Below are 26,538 nucleotides of genomic sequence, written 5' to 3' on the forward strand. Positions count from 1 at the left end.
TCCCCACACTTTATACCTTCCTCCTACTACTTTTTGATAAATTTGTTTTGTTGGCCTTGGGACTCTGTGCACTTTACCAGTGCTAATCCGTGCTAAAGTGCGTGTGTTCTCTTCTTAAAACATGGCCACATATACTTCTGCCCATGTAGCATATTTAATCTACTTGTTAGGTCCTAGTTAGGTAGCCCTACATGTGCCCATGGCCTGTAAAATAAATGCCACTAGTGGGCTGCAGCACTGCTTGTGCCACCCACTTAAGGAGCCCTTCGAACGTGTCTCAAGCCTGCCACTGCACGAGACATCACTGGCAGGATACGAGGGAGGGCCTGAATAGGCTCTGTAGTGTCTCAACACAAAGAACGTAACAACCGCTGATATGGATGATATCAGTCCCAGGATGCATCACGACTTGTAGGATAATAACCAATTGCCTTTAATACAGCGTTACTTCACACTTTTGGAGGGAAAGAGTTGTTTATGGGACAATTTACATGGCTGACATATAAGGTGTTTAATGTTGCTCGTGTTAATGAGTTTATAGCATTCTAATGGCAATTCTTTCGATTAACATTTTTTAGAACAGAACCCCTGACGAAGGACCGGTACGGCCCGAAATGCATTGGTCAAGCTTTTCATCATTGTTAAAGGAACTGGGAATTTCGACATGCTGTATTAAAGGCAATTGGGCATTATGCTCGCATTTCAAAATTGGAATAACCTCGTTCTACAACCTCATTTTTCAAACAATAAAATTATGGGACATTCATTAAATTTGGTTTACGATGATTTTTTCATCCTACAACACGTGATGCATCCTGGGACTGATATCATCCATATCAGCGGTTGTTACATTGTTTACTTGGTGCCGCAGGACGCAGCGCAAGCCAGGATTGCTCCCCTAAAGACTACCATTGGATTAAAGAGAATAGAAACAAGGAGTGCAGGCCACAGACTCTTCCATACAATCAACACAAAGAACTACACACCCCCTGTAGTTAGTCTGGAACATGGGCAGGGAATGGAGGGCATCTGTACACTTCAAAGGTATGCCTCTAGACGTTTCTGCCCACTTCAAAGGCACCACTGTGTATGAAAGAAGGACATTGGACACCACCACTTTGACTTGGGGACACTGCCAGGAAGAAGGACTACTGTGCCGCTACAAGGAGTGCCACTTTGCTGGATTGCTGCTCTATAAGGAACTGCGCCCTGCTTTATTGGCCTGCTGAACTCTTGTCTGGGGAAGAATATCTAGGCCTGCAACTCTGTCTTGAACCCGAGATCCCCGAGTGACTCAGAGGGTTTGTCTGTTGGCTCCCTGATCTTACTGACTGACTGACTGATGGTATTTCTAAAGCGCACTAATGCCGAGGCGTCTTGGCGCTCAGTAAAGTAATCAACCAGGTACTGACCGATGCATCATTGAGTGAAAAGCCATGCCTTAATTTCCTTCCAGAACAGTCTACGGTTAGTGATCTGTCTGAGCCTCTGGCACAAAACAAGCTCCCAAGCAGCTCCTGGTCCAGTCTTCAGTGCGTTCCTTGCTCCCAAATGGTGCTTCTCAGGCCCTAGACTCTTGCTGTGGTTCAGTGGGCTCCTAAATCAAGCTTTTGAACTCTTCATGAGTGCAAATGAGCCCGTTCGCACCGGAATCCCACTGCTCGCACAGAACTTCAGCACGAGCCCCTGCCGCCTATCTCCTTGAACAGCAAGGATCAATCGATGTGGAAGACCATCAACGCGAAGCTCCAGCCCGACCGTAAGCGATACCCGGCCTGCTCTTCGTGCCATGTCCACCACCGCCATCGACACTCTCCTTACTCCCTGCGACCCTGTCCAATGCGAACGGGGCTCTTGGCTTAAAACTTGAGAGGGTAAAACCTTCAGCTGAACTAATCTGGGGCTCTATCTAATTTGTGCTCCATCGTGATCAGCTTGAACTTTTGACTTTGACCTGGTTCAGCATGACCAGATTGCCTAGGTTGGTGCTTTATGTTTTTAGGTGCTGTATAGAAGTGTATTCTTTAAATATTCATATCTCTGGTTCTACTCATTGGATTGTTGTCGTTTGGGTTTCGATTTGTTGATTAAACTGAGCTCTATTTTTCTAACCTGGTGTTGATTTTGTGTGCTGTTTACGCTGTTTTACTGTTTGAAGTGTTGCACAAATATTTACACATTTCCTGTAAATTAAGCCTGACTGCTCTGTGCCAAGCTACCACGGGGGTTGACCACAGTTCAATTTGGGGTTTGCTTGTGCCTTATCCTGACTAGGATTGTCAAATTCTGAAAAGGAGCATACAGTTATAACTAGATTCTTTCATCAATTATACTCAAGCATGTAATTAAACCTCATTTCATTTGCAAACTATACAAAATATTGCTCCCGGTTTTCCGTTTAAATGGATTTTTACATATAAATACAGACGGAATACTTTTATTCCTTTGTCACTATTTATAAATAGAAACGGAAAAATACTTACTAACCGGCTTTATGGTGTCTATTGTCTCCTCTGAAAAATCAGTGTCTGGGGCGCACAGGGGCCAAGGAAAGAAATCTGAAGCTGCTACTGCGATGTCCTGTAGATTATTCTCCCCTCTAAATCACCCCGCCCTCCAGAGTCTGAACTAAGCACTCTGCTGCCAAGGGAGACTGATCTGTGAATGACCGAGCCTCTCTACCTCCGAGGCAGCAGCAGGCCGAGAGCGCTTATCGGCCTTTATCAATGCATCATTCACACACTATTGACAATGCCACGGGGTTAATTGCCCCCCTAGACATCCTGTCAGAAACTGCCTGTCCAGAGGCATAGTTTAAAGCGCAAAGAAATGGGCAAGCAGCAGGACAGTGATGTTCTCTTCGAATTAGTGGTGTGGAAGAGTCGGTGTAGCTTAATTTCTTTGTTGATCAACAAGAAAAATGAAAGGTCCATCAAGAGAACTCGTTTAAGGAGGGCCTGGCACCACAGCGAGGTTATGGCTTCATTTACCCCCACAAAGTCTGGGGAGCAAAATCTTTGAATATTTTCACTGGCAGGGTCCTAGCTGTCAATGGCAGCAGAGGCAGTGGGCATCCTAAAATGAGTTCGAAACCAGCGTATTGGGGGTCGGTGTGAGGAGGGGGGTTTGTTTTCTTTAGTGTTCGTGGCACCTTTGCTAAGCCATTCTTCACCGTAAAGCAGTTTTAAAAAAGACAGATATATCGGGCGGTGTTTGCCACTTGACCTTGGAGCACTGTAGATTTGAAGCCCGAGGAAGGCAGCCATGCATCTGAAAGTGCACGTGAACATCTGCACGTCTAAGGTGCTGCAGCGCCTGGTTCTCAGCTACAGCCCAGAGCCAAGCACAGCACCAAGGTTAGTTACAGGGTGGCAAAGGCAAGCATGCAGTTCAGGTTCATTGGCACACCGGTGGATCGAGGTGCAGGACACCGGAATGCAGCCTCTCCCTGGAGAGCAATGCTCGCTCCCAGGCAAGCACAGAGCCGTCAAATGGAAATTTAGGCATGCAAATGAGTGAGTAGATATCGCCACATCTGAAACCTAACCCTAGCGACTGTCACCAAGTGCCGTCTCGAGCAATGCTTGAATGCTAGCCCTCGTGATTATTCGTCGATGCCCTGAACGTAGTTCTTTCTATTCAAATTAATGGACAATCTTAAGTCACTGTACTTTACAGACCTTGCAGGTAGTCTGACTTGCTGCTAACTGTAGCATTTTTAGTACACAGGTATAACCACGCGAATACTGTAGGGGTGAGGAGGACACAAGGGTGACTTGTTGAGTAGCTCTCAGCATGTAAAAGCTATATAGATGTATAATCGTTGACGTTCCACATTTCTGTAGCCCAATCTCTAATTGTATTGAGAAAGCCCATTACAAGTGCATTAATCTTGGTGGCCTAAAGTGTCAACCTGTGGGCTCTGTCTTTACATTTATTCTATTAATTATATGGCAATGGGTGTATACATCAACCAAAAAGGTGGTGGGTGGAGGAAATGGGAGTAGTAGATTTGGAGGGACTTGAACGCTGTGGTAAGTTTGCGTTATTGAGGAGTACAGATAGTGAACCACCCGACTTGCCTGGTCATCACGGCTGTGGGAAAAACAGGAAGAAATCAGGAATCTAATAGCCCTGATTACGTTCCTTGATTTTCACTCAGCTTTATTTTCTTAGCCGCACAGCAGGAATTAAGTGACTTCTGTGGGGCTAAGAGTGGATGTAACCCTGCAATGGCAAAGGGATTGTGATGTCACCTTCACTACCCATAGCACTGGGGTGAATTAACTACCATGGATGTGAACATATAGGCTCAAGTCTCGGTTTGCCTCACCATCCCATGATTCTGACCAAGTCCCTTAATTTCCCAGTGTCTGTAAAAATGAAAAGGACCTTGTGTAATCAAACTGTTGCTCATGTTAAGCACTTCAGTACCTCTGGGGCAAAGTCACACTATACAAAAACGGCAAAAAGTGTGCATTGTCTATTTAAATAAATGTGAAAAAATACTAGCTGCATCGTCTTCTTTTGCTTGCCACAGAAATGAAAGCGGATAAATACAGATAAAATGATAAAAAAAGAAATATGGATAAATACAGACGGAAATGTGTAAAAAATAAATACCATAAAACCGGGAGCACTATTTATAATATAAGGTAGCAGGGCTCTATATTGTTTACAAATGTGTACGTATGTTGTTATCAGTCGCATCCATGTTCAATTCCCAACCATCTAACATGGCACAAGATGGGCAATATTGTCAGCAATCCAGACGAGAAGGGTGTAACTTTGGACACAAGGGTGGAGGGAGGGAGTCAGGACCGCCTTTTAGAAGGTTCACACTTACTGTGCTCATGTTGTAAGTATTCCCGCGTGGAGGCAGCATCATCACTACCTGCTGTGAGCAGCAATCACCCTGCACAAAGTCCTGGTTTGTGCTGCAGAAGAAAATGGATGATGAAATGAAACCAGGGAAACTGGTAAACCCAGACAGGGAATAAGCATTCAGGGTCTGAAAATACCACAGAAAAGTGGGTCACAAACATATGGGCTTTGTTGTAACTCAAGTTGCTTTACTGCCCGACACGAAGAGCCGCTGTTTCAAGATAAGTATCACTGATAGTGAATCCCCCGTAGGCGAGGGCACATTGCCTGGTTTCTGCAAGTCTTCCGGGATGACACTATTGCCCCGGGCAGTGGCCCTGTGAGCTGCCTGTCCGATGAGAGGGAAGAGGAGAGAGCCTTGTCTGGCAGAAGTCTGCCTGCCCTTTGAGGAGGACCAGCAGCAGAGCCCGTTGTGAGGAACGGCCCAGAAGGAACAGAGGAAATGTGGCAGAGTGCCGAGAAGCCCTGTGAAGAGCCCAGGGTCCCCCAGTCTCCCTGACTGAGCAAGTCTGTATAGAGTTCTTCCAAGCACTCAAAAGTTTATAATAGTAATAAGTTCTCCAAACGTTATTTATCAGTTGAGTTGTCCAATTTTATTCCTCCAAAGAAACAGTGATCAAGCTCAGTTCAATAAACAAGCATTGCCAAGCACAGCCAACACGTGTTTCGTCTAGCCAATATACAGCACTTGACTTCTTCAGGGCTGCAACCCAAATAACAGGTATGAGACAAATAAAAATATAACAATATAATAATACATAGTGTAGAGTACCATTGTACCTCTAAGTTATTCTAAAGTCTATAGGGGATAAACCCTCAAACCACACCATGTATCGGTGCAATAGTATGGAAAGAAGAATAGAGCCACACAAATTTCCAAAAACGGGTACACCAACATATGTGCAAAACAATAGTAACTGCTAGAAGGAAGACATCGACAGGTTCAAGAGAAGAAGTATAGTATAAGTAAATAATTAGATAAAGTACGATACATGCTAAGAGACAACTAACAACTACCAACCTTAATAAACTACAGTTGAAGTCAAAGTAGATATCATGTTCAAGTAGACTGATCCTTCATCGTCAAATCTATAAAATATATGCACAAAACCTAAGTTATAAGCACCACTCTAAACAGCAGTAACAATTACTCCATTCAATACATCTAAACACATTCTCTATGGCCTGTAACCCTTCCATAATTTCCATAACCCTCGTTATAGCGATTACGAGTGAGCCCAGTAAGCCAGCGTGCCATGTCAAGTTACACCAGTAAGTCAGCGGAATTCCCAATTAGGTTGCAGCCCTGAAGAAGTCAATTGCCGTATATTGGCTAGGCGAAACACGTGTTGGCTGTGCTTGGCAATGCTTGTTTATTGAACTGAGCTGGATCACTGTTTCTTTGGAGGAATAAACTTGGACAACTCAACTGATAAATAACGTTTGGAGGACTTATTACTATTATAAACGTTTGAGTGCTTGGAAGAACTCTTTATATTGGTTAACTCACCTCTGTGGGTTAAGTTAGGGGTTGTGGTAACCGATCCCTACCTTCTTGGAGCACCTCTTTTTACTTTCGCAAAATTGACTACCTTGATTTGCTGTGCGCTCTTTGTTTATCAACTGTTACCATTTTGTTAAAGTCTGTGTAGAGGTTGTGTCTCACTGGCCAGTGTCAACTGCTAAATAAAAAAAGCTGATTCGGAGACCGCAGAGGGGAAGATGCAGACAACCACTGCTGACTCTACTGTTGTTGCACTTCTGCGATAACACCAGCACCTCAGACCCAAGAAGGTGATCCTTCCACCGCGACTACTCAACCTTCCACCATGACTTCTGGGGCAGACATCTCAACGTGTCTTCATGGAGACACTGTCACACCAGCGAGCTGCCCATGGAGAGGAAATCAAAGGGACAGCGATGGTCTGTCCCTTTGCCCTAGAGCTGGCCGTTTTATTCATGGCCAAGTTTTAAGAGAAATTTTCCTATGAAAGCAATCCATTTGTGCATCATATTCACAAATGGTTTCGGTTTATTGATGACATTTTTTGCATTTGGGATGGACAAGATGATATCTTAAATGTGTTTATTGAATGGTTGAATGCCAGATCAGTAGATATACAATTCTGTCTGTCCAGTAGCCAGTCATCTATCACATTTTTGGATGTAGCAGTCTTTGGCCACAATGGCAGATTATGAACTACCATCAACGAGCCTTCTCTGGCGCTGCACCAGATATTTGGAACTCTCTTCCACAGGAAATTCATATAATCTCCTCCAAGGATGCTTTCAAATTGGAAGCAAAAAGATTCCTCATGAATAATTCTTACCTTAACACGACGGACCCTAATCGCTCTGTAAATACTACAGCATTGGTTAATAATTCTGTTTGTTATAATTGTATTCGCCCCGCTTACATCATTATGTATCATCACTTCCAACGATGTCATTTTATCATTGACTAGCCCACTCTACGTTAACCCTGAATTAGATAGGATCTGTTATGTTTGCACTATATGATTTTATGCATATTAGTTTCACCATTTTAGTCTTGTTGTGATCTTTTCCTTCCTCTCCCTCTAACTGTAAAGCGCTCTGATATCCTTCGGGATCAAGTTCGCACTATATAAAACTTTATGAATAAATACATTGTTTACCAAATCAAGGGTTAGGAACAATGCCCTGCATTATACAAGTCATCATCCACACAGTTTACATGACAATTTGCCTTCAGGCCAATTTCTCTGAATAAGACGGAATTGCTCAGGTAAAAGTGATTATTTCATGAATGCAGAAATTCTTCTGCACAAATTAAAGGAACGCGGATACCCAAACAAGTTGCTGAAAATACGATGAAACGTGCTTGGTGGACTCCAAGAGAGACCCTTCTGGAAAATAGACCAGCAAATGACAAGTTAGAACGCATGGTATGCATCTTCACATTTTGTTCAAAGACTACCTGTAGGAAAGTGGGTTTCTGTTATAGCAACCCCCCCACTTTTTGCCAGACCACTGATGCAATTTGACTTGATGTGCCCTGGTACCCTGCCAATCAGGTTCCCAGGGCCTGTGTTCTTTCCCCAAAACTAAATTAATTTGCCTATTTATTTATTTATTTATTCAAGAGTTTTATATAGCGCTGGCTAGACCCGGAGGTATCAGAGCGCTTTACATGAGGTACCACAAAAATTACATTACAAGATTACGTCAGTTCAATTTACATCAGTTGCTAGACAAATAAATGCAAGAGCATAGAAGACGGGATGATTGAAGTGTAGAGGGGAAGGGGGTAAGGGTGTGGTAAATAAATAAATAATACCCTATTTTTGACTAGACTTATAGCATAACAGATAGCTCAATAAAATAAGAGTCAAGATTCGAGGTAGTAGGAGTTTCTGCAGGTTTATTACAGCATAAGGACAGGATCAGGACAACCTGCATAGGAACAGAGGTAACAGGGCCCAGCAGGACAACTGGGGCCCAGCAGCTGCTGGGGCTTGGTCTGGGATGAGCGCGCTAACTTTTAATAATAATACATTGACTTATATACATAGCGCAAACACATAGCATTACATTGCAGTAGGCGTAGCAGTGGGTGGAGCAGAAGGCGTGACGCGTAGCAGTCGCGAGAGATAACAGTAAAAGTAGCTGTAACTGGGAGTATACATAGACATGTGATGCAAACGTAACAGAATATGTCATGAATGGGCGGAAACTTTGGAGGGGGCTACCTAAGGAGCCGGGACCTCTAACCTAATGGTGCGCGAAAACTGGCAATGACGTGTTACTAGGAGAAGCTGGGGGCTATGAACTCTGTGCTAGGAGCAGAGACTAGAGTCTGAAGGGTCGGAGCGACATGCACCTAAACCTTATCTGGTATCTAATGTTTAGAGAACATGTTGATATAAACTAGGAGTCATGAGGGGAAAAGCTAACTTGATTCTAAGACTGGACCATGCATTATTCTACATGTAGTGCGTGATGAAGAATATTAAATGACCATTAATACAGTATTTCTCTAACGTGGAGACGAGAAGGCTAGACAATGACGGAAACTATTGATGCAGTTCAGTAGCTTAGGAATGCAGAAGAGGAGGACTGAACTGATAACTGGAACTATAACATACTTTTGGCAGACTCAGAGGCAGAACCAAGCTGCACCGGGCACTGCGAGGCAGGAAGTAAGTGAAGGGTCGAGGATACAGGTGGGGGCTGTATCGCTCCTCAGCGAGGCTTTCAGGAGACAGGAGCTGAATCTGATGTCCGGGCCCTTTTGAGGCCTGGAAACGGGGACTTTATAATGGAATAACGTGCACACTGGGAAACGTGGCAACATAACTTTACATAGGCCTGATATTCGTAGTATTCACGAGGACTGGAAACTAACATACTAGAGGTGGACACAACTGGAATTGCGTCATTAATCGGACATGGGGAATAACATATGCATATTGGTCATGCACACATAACATATGATGGATGAAGCGTAGGGACACAGAACATGGCAAAATTTACTTTTCCACATTCCCTCCTTGTCACTACGTTTCCATCAGGAAACATCAATTTTCATGATACCATCTATCATTTCATACAGTACCATTTGCTCGTCTCGAATTGTCTTGGAACGGGATTTAGAACGGGGCTTGGGACTAGGAATACAAGAGGTAGCACACATGCTGCAAATCGCAGGGCCACATTGTATACAAAGGCAGCAGCTAAATATGATTGCTACTGCAATACCTAGAAAGGACAGGACTTTCCATCCCCATGCGGAAATTATATTCCAGAACCAACCGGACCATGTCCAGGTGCCTGGATCTTGCTGTAACAGATGGGCAATTTTATGGAGTCTGGTTATAGCTGAATAGACAGACGGCGCGTTATTTGGAATGAAAATGCAGCAACTAGATCCGATGACTCTACAGGCCCCGCCCCTATCGGCCAGTATGACGTCAAGGACGAGACGATTTTGCAAAACAACAAATCTCATAGCAGATTGTTCTTCGGTTAGGTTGCCTAGAGCAGAGGCAGTCTCATTTACTACAGCTTCAAGGGTTCTTGTTAACCTACGGATCAGTTTACTATTCTGGACAGGTCCTACAAAGAAGAAGAAGCCTTTATTGAAATCTGTATACTGTTCTAGAGTAGTTTCAGTATAATCGACAATTGGGGACTCCCTTCTATGTCTAATGTGTACTAGATGTGTGTTTCTGTGATAATCAGATGGGGCTAGGAAAACAGGTGGCAGTAGAAAAGCAATGTAACAGGTTCCCTCCCAATTGAGGGGCAGACGGACATATGCAGTTTGACCACAAATAAAATAAGAATGACGTGAAGCTTTGAAAACAGATTTCCCACTGTCACTATACTTGACAACAGTAGTACATTCACTATGACCTACATGTACAGAACCATAATTACGGACACATAATTCGCCTTTGACTGGTAGTACTGAAATAGCAGGTAAGTCTGGAGTAGTATCAGACTGAACATTCAGGACCATGAAATTCGACGAATAATTACCTAAATTATAAACTTCATTTTCTAGATCTAAACCTGTTCTGTGGGGGAAACCTTGCTTGTCTGGAAAACATGTACTGTTAAGAAAAGACATATCTGTTGAGGATGACGTTAACGTGGACCATGCTCCACACGAACCATTGTGTGAGAATGGATAAGGAAAGAGTGGCAGAACTCCCTTCGGTGTCTGGAAAGGGGGGAGTCGACCACACACCCAACAATTAGTGGCATTGCTGGTCTGGTGTGAATAATGTAACATACGGATAAATGTGTTGTTACGCATAGCGAGGCGGTAAGAATATTCGTGAGGAGGCAGATCACTAAACGTGTGCTCTACTGTAGTATTAGCAGACATATTTACATGAGGAACTGGACAATACAGATAGAACGCATAGCTGGTGCAGGAAATCATAATGCTGATGAATAATATGAAACTCAGAAAAATGATACATCTGATTGAACTTCGACTGACTCTCTCACTATGGGGGTCTATTTTATACATGTCAGAAACAGTCTAACCGTTTCACCTAGGGGAGGACTTATACAATCAAACTGACTGACTTATTTTACTAGACCTGAGCTTTAACTTATACTCCTGCTGCGGAGTTTTCTCTAACAAGGGAGGGGTTGTAATAATGTCTTGTGCGGGACAGTCCTTTAAAACAATGTTCTGGCAATCCTTCGAATCCTGGGAAATGTTTTTAGAAATGTTTTTGGAGACTGGTTTCAATCCATTGAAAAGTTTTACATGAGAAAGATGGACCCACCCCTTCCTGCCTTCCAACTTGACGGCAGTACGGGTGGTCAAGAGGACCTGACGTGGCTCTTTCCAACGTGGTTCCAGCGGACTTGATCTGTCGAAATTTCTGATCATCACTAGGGAGCCTGGAACGATCTCGTGCGGTGCCACCTCGGTATTGTCTGGAAATGCGGCGGCAACCTGTGAACGACATGAGTTGAGGGCAGACATCAAGGAAGCTAGGTAATCTGTCAGCATATTACATGAAACATCAGTAATACTTTGGGGTCTAGGAGTACCCCACATGTTAGGGGGGCGGCCGAATACGACCTCATACGGGGACAGACCTGATCTGGAATGTGCGACCATGCGCATATAAAATAAAGCGACTGGCAGAGCTACTAGCCAGTCTACACCTTTGTCCTTACAGACTTTTGCAATGCGGATTTTCAGAGTCTGATTATGTCTCTCGACCAGACCGGCTGCTTCAGGATGGCGTACACAATGGAACTTCCACTGGTACCCTAACAACAGGGAAACGTGCTTCATGAGTTCAGATGAGAATGGTTGGCCGTTATCAGAATATACGACTCTAGGGAGTCCGTATCTAGGGAAAAATTCACGAACCAACTGCTTGGCAGTGGTCGCGGCTGTGTAATCTGGGACTGGATATGCTTCTGTCCACCTGGACAAAGCGCATACAACTACAAGGACATACTTGAAACCTCGACATCGCTCCATCTGAATATAATCCATCTGGAGGACCTCAAAAGGGTGGTCAGGGGGCTGGAAACCACCTTGTTCCACCGGGACACTTTTACCTGGATTAAACTGACAACATATCATACAGGTACGGACTTTCTGCTTGGCTGCAGCTCGTAAATGCTTGTTGAACCAAATGTTCTGGATACTGTCTAACATAGCTTTTTCTCCTAAATGTGCTGGACTATGTGCGGTATTGATAATGACTTGAACCATAGAGTCGGGGAGAAACCATGTGGCTCTACCCTTCGTTAACCATCCTTGATCTGTCTGGACCCCTCCTTGTTCAGACCATTTCTTGATTTCTTCGGGAGTAGCATGTAACTGGATATCTATGACATCTTGTGTAGGGTCCTTAACTGTCATGCAGGTAGTCAGATCTGGAGTATGTGTCTGATTAACTGGAATGTCTGGAGTCTGTGCTGTAAGCTTGGCTGTGCGGTCTGCTAGATCATTACCTTGGGAAATAATGTCTGTAACTTTCGTATGTGCTTTACATTTCATAATAGCAATGGATGTCGGTAAATGTATGGCATCTAACAGGGCTTGAATAAGGAGACCATGCTGAATCTTGGTTCCATGAGAAGTCATGAAACCTCTCTCCTGCCAGAGCACTCCGAAGTCGTGTACAACTCCGAATGCATAACGTGAATCTGTGTAAACATTAACTTTCAGGTTCTTGGCATGTATACAGGCTTGTGTCAGAGCGACTAGCTCTGCTGCTTGAGCGGACAGGGTATCAATACGGTGTGTTTCAATAACTTCAGTGTCAGTAGTCACTGCATACGCGGCGACTAGTTCTCCTGTACTAGTTCTCATACATGAACCATCCACATAAAGTGTCAGGTCGGGATCTGGTAACGGAATGTCTGTCAGGTCTTGTCTTGGCTTTGTCGTAATATTAACTACTTCCACACAGTCATGTGGGTCTGGATTTGAATTAACTGATGGTAACAGTGTAGCAGGATTCAGAACGTTGCAGCGTCTAATTTCTATGTGTGGCTGGAACAGTGTCAATTCATAACCTGTCAAACGTGCAATTGTCAAGTGCTGAGTTTGTGTTCGGTTTAAAAGAACTTCTACTGAATGTGGGACTTGTACTGTCAGGGAATGTCCTAAAACTATGGAATCACTTTGTCTGATAGCTAGTGCTGTGGCTGCAACTGACTTGAGGCACGCAGGCAACGCCTGGGCGACTGGATCTAATGTGCTCGAAAAATAAGCACAGGGCTTGTATTGTCCTGCTTGATCTTGTGTGAGAACAGATAATGCTGTACCTTCGCGTTCTGTAACGAAAAGTGTAAAAGGCTTACTGTAGTTCGGTGTAGCTAGAACTGGAGCTTGACATAGGGCTTTCTTTAACTCGTTGAAACTAAGTGTATGTTCAGATGTCCAAGGGAGGACAGTCGATACGGCTGCCTCCTGTGTCGTTAACTGTATCAGTGGCTTGGCTAGAAATGCATACTGGGGAATCCATTGTCTACAATAAGAAGTAAGGCCGATAAAGGCACGTACCTCCTTCTGGGTTCTGGGCTGGGGAAGACTCGCTATTAACTGGATACGGTCTGGTGTCAACTGCCTACCCCTCTTGGACAGCAAGTGTCCTAAGTATACCACTTGCTGAACACAGAATTGAAGCTTCGAAGGTGACACCTTGTGCCCCATCTCGGCTAGAAAATACAGGACTGTAAGTGATGCTCGCTCGCAGTCACGTTCAGAACGGGCTGTGATCAGTAGATCATCGACATACTGGAGCAGGGCAGTGTCAGTTGGCATGTGAATGTTGTCTAGTTGTCTCTTGAGTGCTTGACTGTAAATACTAGGACTTTCTGTGAAACCTTGAGGAGCGCGTGTAAACATATAGCTCCTTCCATTTAAACAAAATCCGAAAAGAAACTGGCTGTCTGGATGAATAGGAACACTGAAAAATGCATTCTTGAGGTCTATGACAGTGAAGAACATGGCTTCGGAATCAATAACAGTTAACAGGGAAGAAATATCTGGGACAACTGGGTACTGAGGAATAATACATTTATTAAGCTCTCGTAAATCAATCACTAATCGATATACTGGGGGTGCATTCGGATCAGTACGTTTCATGACTGGAATGATCGGAGAATTACATACATTGGAGTCAGTTTCTACAACTACTCCTTGAGCCATGAGCTCGTCAATAATTTTGGATAAGGCTGCTACAGCCTCAGGTGGCAATCTGTACTGTCTGATTCGGGGTAACACTACACCTGGTTTGAGAGTCACACGATGGGGTGTGATATGCATGTAACCTACATCTGCTGGACCTTGCGCCCATAAGTGCTGCGGAACATTAGACAATCTTGAATCAAAATCTCGTAATACATAGTGACCCTTAAAGTCACGTAGGAACAGACGTATTCCCTCTGGGGAACAGCAAATAACTGCACCTAATTCTTTCAGTGTCTTAATGCCTAATAGATTTTCTGGACATGACTTAGTAAGTAATAGATCAGTAGTACGGGACAATGGGCCTACTTCTAGAGTAACTGGCTTAGATATCTCATTAACTATTGGCTTTCCTGAAAATCCAAGGGAAACATTTCTTGAGCCTGAGAGTGGAGCCCCTGGAACTTCGGCATGATTAATTGTGGTCCTACTTGCCCCTGTATCGATCAAAAACTTTCTATCTTTCCCTAATACTTGACTGTGAACGTAGGGACCTTCTTGATCTACAGGTATCTCGATGAGAGGCAAGCCTACCTCCCTCTCTAGGCTGTTTCATGAATATGACTGGTACTCTGGATACTCAGACTGCGCATACTGATACATCTGCGATGTAACGTGCTGTGTTGCAGCAATAGGCTGCGGTACTGTAACTGTCTGTTGTGCATTCTGTGGCTGAGGAATCTGTGAAACTTGTTCTTGTCTAGGCGGACGTGGTCTTTCTTTAGTCTTACCAGTAGCTATGTTATGTTTCAGAACTGCACACTCGTTTATAAAATGACCTGGCTGTTTACAATAATTGCAGTTCCCTTTAACGGGAGCTGCAGGATGACTGGCTTGATTCGGACCCCTCTTCTGACTGTCTTGAGGAACAGATTGTGCAACTAGCACTTTCATTTTCGTGTCTTTCATACGTTTTCTTTCGTGTTCTTGCTCTTCTCTGATTCTATTCTGGTGGTACTGGAGCATCTGGAGCATCTGGGACGGAGTATTAGCTTGCCAGGTGCTTTCAACTTTCAAAACTCGATTTTTAATTTGTGGACTTGAATTCTCGACTAATTTAGTAACGAAAAGATGAGGGTATGACTCACTACTTGTCTTGAGACCACTATTAATACTGAAACATTTCTCAAATCTAGAATAAAAATCACTAATATCTTCATCTTGTTTCTGTTTACAGGCTGAGATTGCATCCCAGTCTTCTTTTCTCGTTGTCAATAATCTGGGTAAAACTTGAATCAATAATTCTGGTAATTCTTTACATTTATCTCCAAGACCGGTACCTGGTACTCGTGCCTTGTCTTCAGCTTCTAGAGCTGTCCAATCGATCTTTTTCTCTCCCACCTCCCATTCTTTTTCTTTTAACTTTTCATACACCCCTGCGGGTAACAGGACCTTTAACATTTTAATGATATCTGGGTAAGTGTATTCTCCCATACGGAGCATGTCTTTTAATTCTCTATGGAACCCTGCTGGATCTTTGTCATGACTAGGAATTAATTTCTTCATTTCAAGAAGTTCCATCTTTGAAATCGGAGTGTATACAAACACTCGTTGCATTACGCCACCCGCCCCTTGGACTGGGTGGACTTCTCGTAACGGATTCTGTCTGTCTATGTAAAACGATTTACTTTCTGGGGGTGAGACATGAACAAAATGCGGGTTCAGGAACGTTCTATACTTGTGGCGCTGTTCTAGAATGACACTTATTAAATCGGTACCTAAACCTCTCCATCTATACTGGAGTAACTCGTTCAGAATATCATGCAACGGACCTGGATCAGAATGTTGACCCTCATACAGAGTAATGAGGTGCTGGATCATATACATACCCACCAGTCGTTGCTCGGCTGGGGGCAATTTCAGAAACATTTGTGCCACTATTTCGTCTGGAAAAGTGGTAGAATCAGTAATCCATCGGACTGCTGATCGGGCTAGTTCTTGTTCATGCATGGTACTTAATTCACTGTAACCGACTCGTGATTTCAGAATGTGATCGGTAGCTTGAAATACTTGTTCTAGAGATCCTTGTTCTGGTGCTTGATGATGAAAAATAGACTTGGGTTCTAGGCGTAAATGGCGATCTGGAAATCTGGATTTTCCTACATACGCTATTCTGGCGGGATTCTCGTTCTCTTCCTCTTCAGGATCAGAGATACTTTCTTTCTCGCTTACTTGTGCTGCTTTACGCTGTTCGTGTAACCTTATTATTTCTTTACGAATTTTCTTGTACATACTCTCCATGGCACCGACGGTCTTGTGCTTACCCTCGGCTATATTATCACTCCACCTTGTCAGGATTCTCATTTCGGCGGGATCTTTAGACGGATAATCTTGTTCTCTTATTAGACAATTGATCAGGAACTTTAATATCATGAGCTGAATCTCGGCTTTCCTTTGAGACATAATCTCGCCAATACTTTCTGGATCATCCCCTGTACGGATGAAACGATATATTCTGTCTAGATCTTCTTTCATATTCGGTAAGGTGACTAGATACTCGGTCACTCTCCTTACACGTAAGGAATATAAAACCATAGTATACTCGCCTGGGACTGCGTCATAGACACATTCGTTAAGGGCTTGTCTGATTTCTGTGACAGACTTATTACTTTTAGGAGTACGCTGTGATGCTTGAGCATGTAATTCGAGTGCTGATAAACGCTTGTGTGGCGGCGGGGTTTGAGGAAGACCTCCTCCCGCGGCCCCTAAACTGGAATCGTCGACTGACATTCTTCGTCCTGGCAGGGTCGGTAATTGTACTTGTATGGCGGACTTGTATGGCAGACTGGACCGGGGGAGCTGTTAAGGGCACCCCGGTGTCTGGAGGAGCATGAAGTGCCTGATTTACAGGGACTGGCGGAGCGCGAACAGGATTTGCATATTCGGGGACTGTGTCGTCCAAATAGGACGAAATAAAAATATCAGCTGCGGTCTGTTTGTGACGTAGCTTGGTCGGAACTAATGGCGGCGGGAAATTACTGGATGCCTCTGGGGTCGCTTTTGGCAAGCCCTCGGCAAGAAGAGGATACATACCCCTAATGAGGGCATGCCTCTGTCTGTCTGACTGTTCGGCTTTGACTTGTTCACCTATCTCGATTAATTCTCTTTCTTGGGCTCGTTCTTGAGATTCTCTACTTAACTCTAACTTTCTGACTTCCTTTTCCGTTCTTCTATGCGCTTCCTTACGCCATAACTCGATGGCATCTTTCTGTGACTGTCTGGCTTTCTTTTTCCATAATGCTTCTTCTACTCGCATGATACATTCGGCATCCCATGTACCCGATACGAGCCATCTATACTTTTCTTCTAACTGTTTGGTATACTCTACCCATAAATCTAGATACATTATGGCGCTTATGCCATGTTTCTGATACATAAAATGACCTGGACTGTCCCTAGGCGGGACAGGAACCGCTTCCTCTAACAGACCCTTTCTAGTTTTTAACTGACGTAACTTGGAAAATATAGGCATGACTGAACTGTAATCTGGACAAAATACGATACACAATAAAAACACGAAATCACATCGCACTCATACCACAACAGTAAAATACATGAAGAACATTTATAAATAACAGTTCGAACAGAATATTACCTGGAATACTGAGAACAGAAATACAAGAATTTTCTCGAGAACGGAACAGACTAGAGTTACTGGATGCACTGCTGTAACAGTACGGAACATACCGGTCCCATAAAGGAACGCATCAAGACCCGTATCCACCTAGGTGAACACTTCGTTTGTGAGTCTGGGCACCACCAACCCACGGACCAGGAGTCAATTTAGATTGGTCCTGTCTAGATACTACCCCAGCAATGGTACTCACCGGGCAGCACGGAACGGAAGGCCTCGGACGGGACTGGACTGCTACGACGACGGACTTCGGACTTCGGACTTCAGTTACAGGTGGGCCTCCGGATACCTCGGACCTTGGACTCTCGGCTTGGGCTCTGGTCGGGACTCGCCGCGTTCCTCCACCGTCTCGTTCGGATGCTGGACCGCCTCCTCCGTCTCCTCCGTGGGCCTGAGGGATACTTGAGCAGAAATATCTGCCACTGCGCAGAAGAGTTCCGTCACGACTGCAGAGGGTCAGGGGGTCGGCGTGGCTTCACCGACGCGTGGGGAAAGGGCAAGTCCCTATTCGGGCGCCATTATGTGGTAAATAAATAAATAATACCCTATTTTTGACTAGACTTATAGCATAACAGATAGCTCAATAAAATAAGAGTCAAGATTCGAGGTAGTAGGAGTTTCTGCAGGTTTATTACAGCATAAGGACAGGATCAGGACAACCTGCATAGGAACAGAGGTAACAGGGCCCAGCAGGACAACTGGGGCCCAGCAGCTGCTGGGGCTTGGTCTGGGATGAGCGCGCTAACTTTTAATAATAATACATTGACTTATATACATAGCGCAAACACATAGCATTACATTGCAGTAGGCGTAGCAGTGGGTGGAGCAGAAGGCGTGACGCGTAGCAGTCGCGAGAGATAACAGTAAAAGTAGGTGTAACTGGGAGTATACATAGACATGTGATGCAAACGTAACAGAATATGTCATGAATGGGCGGAAACTTTGGAGGGGGCTACCTAAGGAGCCGGGACCTCTAACCTAATGGTGCGCGAAAACTGGCAATGACGTGTTACTAGGAGAAGCTGGGGGCTATGAACTCTGTGCTAGGAGCAGAGACTAGAGTCTGAAGGGTCGGAGCGACATGCACCTAAACCTTATCTGGTATCTAATGTTTAGAGAACATGTTGATATAAACTAGGAGTCATGAGGGGAAAAGCTAACTTGATTCTAAGACTGGACCATGCATTATTCTACATGTAGTGCGTGATGAAGAATATTAAATGACCATTAATACAGTATTTCTCTAACGTGGAGACGAGAAGGCTAGACAATGACGGAAACTATTGATGCAGTTCAGTAGCTTAGGAATGCAGAAGAGGAGGACTGAACTGATAACTGGAACTATAACATACTTTTGGCAGACTCAGAGGCAGAACCAAGCTGCACCGGGCACTGCGAGGCAGGAAGTAAGTGAAGGGTCGAGGATACAGGTGGGGGCTGTATCGCTCCTCAGCGAGGCTTTCAGGAGACAGGAGCTGAATCTGATGTCCGGGCCCTTTTGAGGCCTGGAAACGGGGACTTTATAATGGAATAACGTGCACACTGGGAAACGTGGCAACATAACTTTACATAGGCCTGATATTCGTAGTATTCACGAGGACTGGAAACTAACATACTAGAGGTGGACACAACTGGAATTGCGTCATTAATCGGACATGGGGAATAACATATGCATATTGGTCATGCACACATAACATATGATGGATGAAGCGTAGGGACACAGAACATGGCAAAATTTACTTTTCCACAAGGGTAAAGGGATAGTAGGGAGATAACGGCAGAGAGACGAAAGGAAAGTCTGTCTAAAGTCCAGCTGGGTAGGTGACGGTCGAGGGGAAGTCCCAAAACCCATCTCCTCTATAGCTATCAGGTGGCTCCACCAGGCGTTGTCAAATAGCTTGGTCTCGATTTGAGAAAAAAAAACAAAAAAAAAAGCATGGATGGCAAGATAAATGGAGCGTAGCGGGTAGGGGGCATGGAAGGAGAAAAAGGGGGGGATAGGGGAGGAGACAACAGGGATAGACGAAATGAAGTCTGTCTAACGGCCGACTGGGTAGGTGACGACCAAGGAGAGAGTCTACGGCCCATCTCCCCTATAGCTAAACCTGGTAGCTTCTTCGGGCATTCAACAAAATAGTTCAGTCTCAATACATTGAGAGAGTAGAGAGGGAGAGACAAAGATAGAGGGAGCACGCGGGAAGAGACGACAGGAGAGACGAAAGTAAGTCTGGCTGACGACCGACTGGGTAGGTGACGTCCAAGGAGGGAATCACTGACCTGTCTCCCCTATAGCTAAACCAGGTAGCTCCATCGGGCATCAGACAAAATAGCTAGATCTCACATGACCACAGGTCAGCCCCTGGTAAATGGTACCACAGGTACCCAGGGCACAGTGACCAGAGAAGGCCTCTAAGGGCTGCAGCACTTATTGTGCCACCCTTAGAGGCCCGGTACCTCTACACACACATACTGCCTTTGCAGGCTGCGTGTTTTGATGCAGAACAAAGTGAAGAGTCAACATGGCACACATCCTTGTGAGCCATGCCTACAACCCACTGCCCTGGCCTAGATCAGCCACCCCTCCAGCTAGGTGTACTATACCAGTGGTGAGGGTACAGGTGAATGAGCCCTGTACCCATACAGTGCCCAAGTCCATTCTTGGGCATTGTAAGTACAGTCCTGCCATTAAGAGTATATGGTGCTGGGAGTTTGTCATTACGAACTCCACAACACCATAATGGCTACACTGAAACCTGGGAAGTTTGGTATCAAACTTCTCAGCACATTAAACCCACACTGATGCGCCAGTGCCTCATGTATTTTTATCTGAAGTGTTTTAGTGCGCCAAATTATATTTTGTACCTGGGGATTAAAATTAGAACTGTTTATAGGGAGTCACATACATAATCTCCTTTTTACGTACAAAGGAAATAACATGAGTTGTATTTTTCTATATTAAAGCTACTATGTGGAATTTCTTTCTTGGTGGTATATATGTATAATTAACAGATCTTGTGTAGATGTGATTGAGTAGAGTGGATTGAATGGTGGCTATAACTACTTGGTGATACTTTTGATTCCAAGAGGATATTTTAATTTCTACTCTTCAATAAAGACCAGATCTCCAGAGGACAGCGGACCTGTCCAGAAAACCTCTAACTTCAAGGATTTCGAACAATTGAACTCTGAAGTTCTGTCGTCTGCCCTTCTCAACTCTCAACGCACCTCCAGGCCTGGCCACTGTGACTATAAACCTGTCAATTTACAAAGATGTGTTTTCTTCTTGGTTTCAGTGTCTAAAAGGTGTCAGCCAAGTATGGTTATGGTATGCCACTCCTGGAGTTCACAGACCTAAGGGTTCGTTCCTGGTATATAGAATGGATGACAGAGGGCGTCCCTGCCCAGTTCCCCAGGTGATATGAATGGCGTTTGAGTTGAGCCCATTTACGTAAACTCAGGCCATAGGCTGTGTGTCCAGCAGCTTCCTACGTGATCTCAAATTCCCTGACATACCAAGGCGCCTAAACGTCTCGATCATAAAAGACTGTTCCAGGGAGTCAAACGCCTTATCGGCATTATCAGCCTTCATGTGTGTGCTTTCCCGATGCAGCACTGCGAATACAGTGCGTAGATGAACCGCTGTGGGTTTATGTGGGACAAATCCCAACTGTAACGGGGAGACAATTCTCTTTCGTAGGAGGGATAGCCGAGTCGCATCGCCTCAGGCAGGAATTTATTTCTAAGCTTTGTAAAACTCTACACCTGACTTTCAGATCCCGGAGCCTTTCCTCCTCCTAGGGCGTGTTGGACTTGGCCTTTCTGGCAGGTTCATCCCTAAACTTTTTGCTTTTACTTGTGACATGGTGTTAGTGATTTTTGGCTTCTGCGCACTTTACCACGGTGCCCCAGGGTAAAGTGCGTGCGTGTAGTAAGGTTGGCCTGCCCTCCCATAGGAATGCATGGGGAATGTTGTGTCCCTGGTAGTTCCTGATGCGTGGGGAGTGCAGGTGCGAATTTGGTATGTGTGGACTCGATGGATTAAATGCTGCGCAATTATGTGTGCGGCGTTATTGTGTCTAGTGTGGAAGTGCCACTTCTATAAGTTGGCCTGTCTGTGTAATTTATGTGAATTGGCTGTCTGGCTTGTGATTGGCTGGAGCTGGCTGGTGAGCCTGGCTCCATGAGTCATGATGGGTCTGCCCCGGTGGTGAGTGGAGAGATCTGCATGAGTGATGTGAGGGAGGAGTGCGCCTGGGACCTGAATAGGGCTGGGCTTTCCCCACACAATGCTGGCTCCGCCCCCTGTGGTGCGTCTAATTTCCCTAGCCTGGCCAGTGAATGAGAAGAGGGGGTGAGCACATCAGAGTGCTCCAAAACCAGCTGCGACTGGTTTTTCCCCCACCCTGCAGCCTAGACAACGGATTTCTGGGTATAAGAAGGGCTGTGACCCCATACCAATGTTCTCTGTTCCTGATCCTAATCTGAGGGGGGCCTGCTGCTGCTGGGCGCCAGGAGGACCGCCACTGGGACTGCCTTCCTGCCTGGAGGGCCCTGTGAGCTGGCCTCTGAACCCAGCCTTTGCCCCCCCCTACCTTTCTCTTCTTCCTCGGAACTTTGCTGGACTTTGGCTAGGACTCTGCCTCTGGAGGCGCCAGGGGAGCGCTGTTTCCTGAGTGCTGGGAGCACTCCTACTTTTGTCTGCAGTCCAGAGCTGCTTTCACCTCTAAAGAGGGATTCCCCAGCGTGGGGATCCCCCTGCCTTTGTTTGTTGGCACAGGTGCCCACCCTGCATTTCGCCTGCATTTTGCCCTAATCTGCGGCGCGGGTGCCTACCCCGCTCATTGCCGTATTTCTGCCGATTTTCGGGAGCCCGTTGTTGCCGCGGCCCGCGAAGAATTACCTCCGGGCCGCTGCCTAGTGCGACCCGGAAGTACTGTTCCGACACCGGAAGCCACCGGGAGCCCACCCCGCGCTCCGGCATCCTAGGGCGAGGTGTGCAGTTCGGGACACCAGCAGAGTGTGCCGGTGTCCCGGGAAGTGTAGCCCTAAGCGATCCCAGGCGGGAGCCTACCCCGCGCTGGGAGTGAGCAAGACCCGGGGTGCGGGTCGAGGAGCAGCCGGAAGACAACGGAGACTCCGCTCCGGGGATTAGAGGAGCATCGGCCGCCGTAAAGAAGCCCCGCGGAGACGCCTCCTCCAAGCAGCTGGTGAGTGCGGGCGTCTCGGTGGGAGTTCCCAATTTAATGAGGAGCGGTCCCAGTTGGCAGCGGGTCGCTCCCCTGCTAAAGTACTGCATTTTTCAGGTGTTTCCCGAGTCCCCAGAAGGGGGACTCCAACGAAGGGGCCATAATTGTTCGAGGGGGCGTCGGGGCACATTGCCGGTGCCCGCCCCACTACTGCTAAAGTGCTTGCTTCATTTTATTTTAGAGCCTGCGAGGCTCCACGGACTTCACGGGCCATTATTTCCAGAGTCCCTAGAGGAGGGACTCCAACGAAGGGGCCATCGTTGTTTAGAGCCCGAGAGGATCCCACACCCGCATTGTTAGGGGCATTTTGGAGGGTAGAGCGGCCCCGGTTGGCAACGAACCGCTCACCCCGTGAGGTGGCATTTGTTTCTTGAGCCCACGAGGCTCCCATGTGTCCTTGGGCCCCATTGTTGTTCAGAGCCCCACGGGAGAGCCAGGAGGCACGCTGGTGCCAGGCTCCCTGCTATAGCTGAGAGAAAGAAGAACAGGACAACCTGACCAAGGTTAAGCACAACCAAAACAATAGTAAAAAAGTGGATGTTGGTGCTGCACACTTCAAGTGCCTGTTGTCCTAGGGCACAGGTCCCAAATGGGTGAAGTTATAAACGAAAGTAGGAGGCGCACTCAAATAGATTAAGGAGACGCTGTTAATGCTCCAAATAACTCTTCTTTATTTCGGTCAATTAAACCAGGTAAAAACAGCCAACGCGTTTCGTTACAATATGTAACTTCGTCAGGGCAAATGTTTAGGCGCGACATATAGTAAGCCAATGTGTGGATTTCAATATGCAGTTGGGCGTGTGATATGACGATGGGTCAAGAACAAAGTACTTATCTCTTCAAATTCAAAATTCAGGAGGCATCAATTTCACAGAATATCTCTGAGGTAATTGGCACAGCGAGAGCAGCCTTAAGAAGAACAGAGATCCGATGAAAGCTAGAGTGTACTCATGAAAATATATATCAAATCCAGAGTGGGGCGCGTATTTCAAGACGCTCTTTTCTATAAACTATTATGAGCCTGGTGCCCCAAAGTATTATAGAGCACCTCCTAGGTGTGACTGGTAGCGAAATCGGTCGAGGGCATCTGCGTCCCAGCCTGATAACGGGGATGAACCTGCTACAGCTGCCCAGCACTTAGTGGGCAGCGGCTACGTTTAGGCCCTGGTGCATCTCCTTTGGCTGCCCACGCAGCTTGCCCTGACATTTTGGACACAGGGCGTTTCAGCCCCTGAGAGGCCAGTTGGCCTGGGGACAGTTCATGTGTTGTGCCCTTGCGTGGGGTACATGTTTTTGGCCCTATGTGATCTTTGCGCAATGTGTAATGACCTGCCTAGTGTGATTTCTGCATCATGTATAATGTCTTTGTGCCTATTCCTCTGAATGTGTTTTATCATACTTAGGTGGTTGTTTTTCCTAGTATTGTTATACTAGTGAGTTCATGATTCCCTGCGTGATACATGCCTAAGGTGGTTAGGGTTGCGTAGGTGGTACTTACCTGTTACTAGTGGCTACTGGTTGTGTGCTACATTTGCTATTTGGTGCTACAGTTATTATCAGGCACATGCATCAAGCGATTTTGGAATCGCAAACGGTGCGATTCACAAAAATCGGCCGTTTGCGATTCCAAAATCACTTATTGGGATGCATCATTTATTTTTCATGTATTGCAATTTAAGAATTCACAATTTTTTTGCGATTTCTTAAATGCTATGCAAGATTAATTTTATTTTGCGAATTCGCAATTTTGTAGGGAAAAATTACCATGAAGTACACCTTCATGGTAATTTTGCGAAAAGTGTAAAAAATTCAAATAAATGCATATTTGACACTTACATGTTACACACACACATGCCCTTGGGACATGTGTGTGAGTAAAATGTACTTATGTGACATTCCAGGGGTGCAGGGGGGGGTCCTTTGGACCCCCCCCCTGCACCAGTGAAATTGCAATCTCATTTTGCAATTCCTTAATTGCGAATTCGCAAAATGAAAATGCCTTCCGATTGATTCCTATGGGCCACTAGGCCCATAGGAATCAATGTTAAGCGATTCCTTATTTGCGATTCGCAATTAAGGAATCGCAAATAAGGAATATTAAGAAATCGCTAAAACCTTTGCGATTTCTTGATGCATTGCCGTTTGCGATTCCTTAATTGCGATTCCTTAATTTTCGCAATTAAGGAATCGCAAACGGCACCAATGATGCATCTACCTGTATATGTGCTAAGTGCTATTCCTAAAAGTATTCTATGTTCTACAAAGTGCTAATTCTACCAAGTGCTAGTTGTAAAAGTGCTCATTCCTGACAGTGGCCCACGTAGCCCTGTCCCATGTACATAATCCCCTGTAAATTCTGCCCGTGCCTATGGCACATTGTAAAGTGTGTGTTTATCATCTAATGTGTTTGGTATAATACAAAGGCTATTTTTATATATAACCTTGTGTGGTGTTTCCTTTGTGGTGGGCTTTGGGTGTTGTTGCTGGGTGCGTGCGCAAATACTTAACCTACATTGCCTCCGGGATAAGCCTTACTGCATGCGTCACGTTACCTAGAGGGTGAGCAGGGGTTATCTTTGGCGTGTAGCTCCCTTGCCCTGACTAGAGTGGTGGTTTCTGCCTGACTTTGGCGCAAGCCTTAGCCAACCGGAAATCCCATTTCTAACAGGCGTCTATAGCTGCAACGATCTGTTGCCCAGAGATCGTTGGCTTATGACTGGATGTGAAAGCAAATTAATATAGCACCGAATAACTAGTTCGGGAAAGAAGTGTCCTGGCGCTAGTATAAGCACATACGTATCAAAATCCCACAGCCGCTGAACATGAACAGAAAGGTTTTGATTTGTTTCCTGAAAGAACTCATGTTTTCTTGGGCGCACAGGGCAGGTGGGAGGGCATTCCATTCCAGGTACCTGCAGTCACCGCAGGCAGAGAGAAGCCATCTATTCTGATTTTTATAAACTTAGAGACTTTACGCCGCAAAGCATGATGGGTTCTTCTTACCACTTGGCCAGCTGATACCAGGCAAAAGGCGAGGACATATAAGAATGAACCCCCTGATTGTAGAGCATTTATGACATGAAGTGCTTTATATTGACATCTTTTCAGGACAGGAAGCGGTTGCAATTTGACCAGTTTGTTGGAGATCGACCTTGATTTTATTAACCTCAGAACAAGCCCAACTGCTGTCTTTGTAGCAGCAACAATCTATGTAGGCGATATTCAATTATGCCTATGTATAGTGATGTAGGAATTCATTCTCGATAGAATCAGAACCTGTACCAGATCCCTCCTAGATAAAGCAGGGATTAATGGAAGTATTTTTCTGATAACTTTCAGCAGTCAGAAGCCTATAGAGCAGGTGATTTTAATGTATCCTTTTAGGAACAGATGCAAGTCCACCCAAACTTCCAGTTTGCTGACCTGAGGGAATGAGGTGAGCAGAGCTCCCAAAGACACCGGCCGCCACCCTTGTGCCATGAGGCTCCGGTCCCGAATACCACTATTTCCGTTTTTCCACTGTTTAGCGCCAGGGAGTTTGAGCTCATCCA

The 26,538-nt window shown here is 45.4% G+C and overlaps 1 long non-coding RNA gene across 1 annotated transcript in view; it reads right to left on the reverse strand.

Annotated features, from left to right (window-relative positions):
• Nucleotides 1-26,538, reverse strand: part of LOC144805952 (uncharacterized) — a 117,761-nt gene that overhangs the window by 68,523 nt on the left and 22,700 nt on the right. The window lies entirely within an intron of this gene.

Source organism: Lissotriton helveticus (genome assembly GCF_964261635.1).
Source record: "Lissotriton helveticus chromosome 1_1 unlocalized genomic scaffold, aLisHel1.1 SUPER_1_unloc_35, whole genome shotgun sequence".
In the NCBI taxonomy this organism is placed as follows: Eukaryota; Metazoa; Chordata; class Amphibia; order Caudata; family Salamandridae; genus Lissotriton; species Lissotriton helveticus.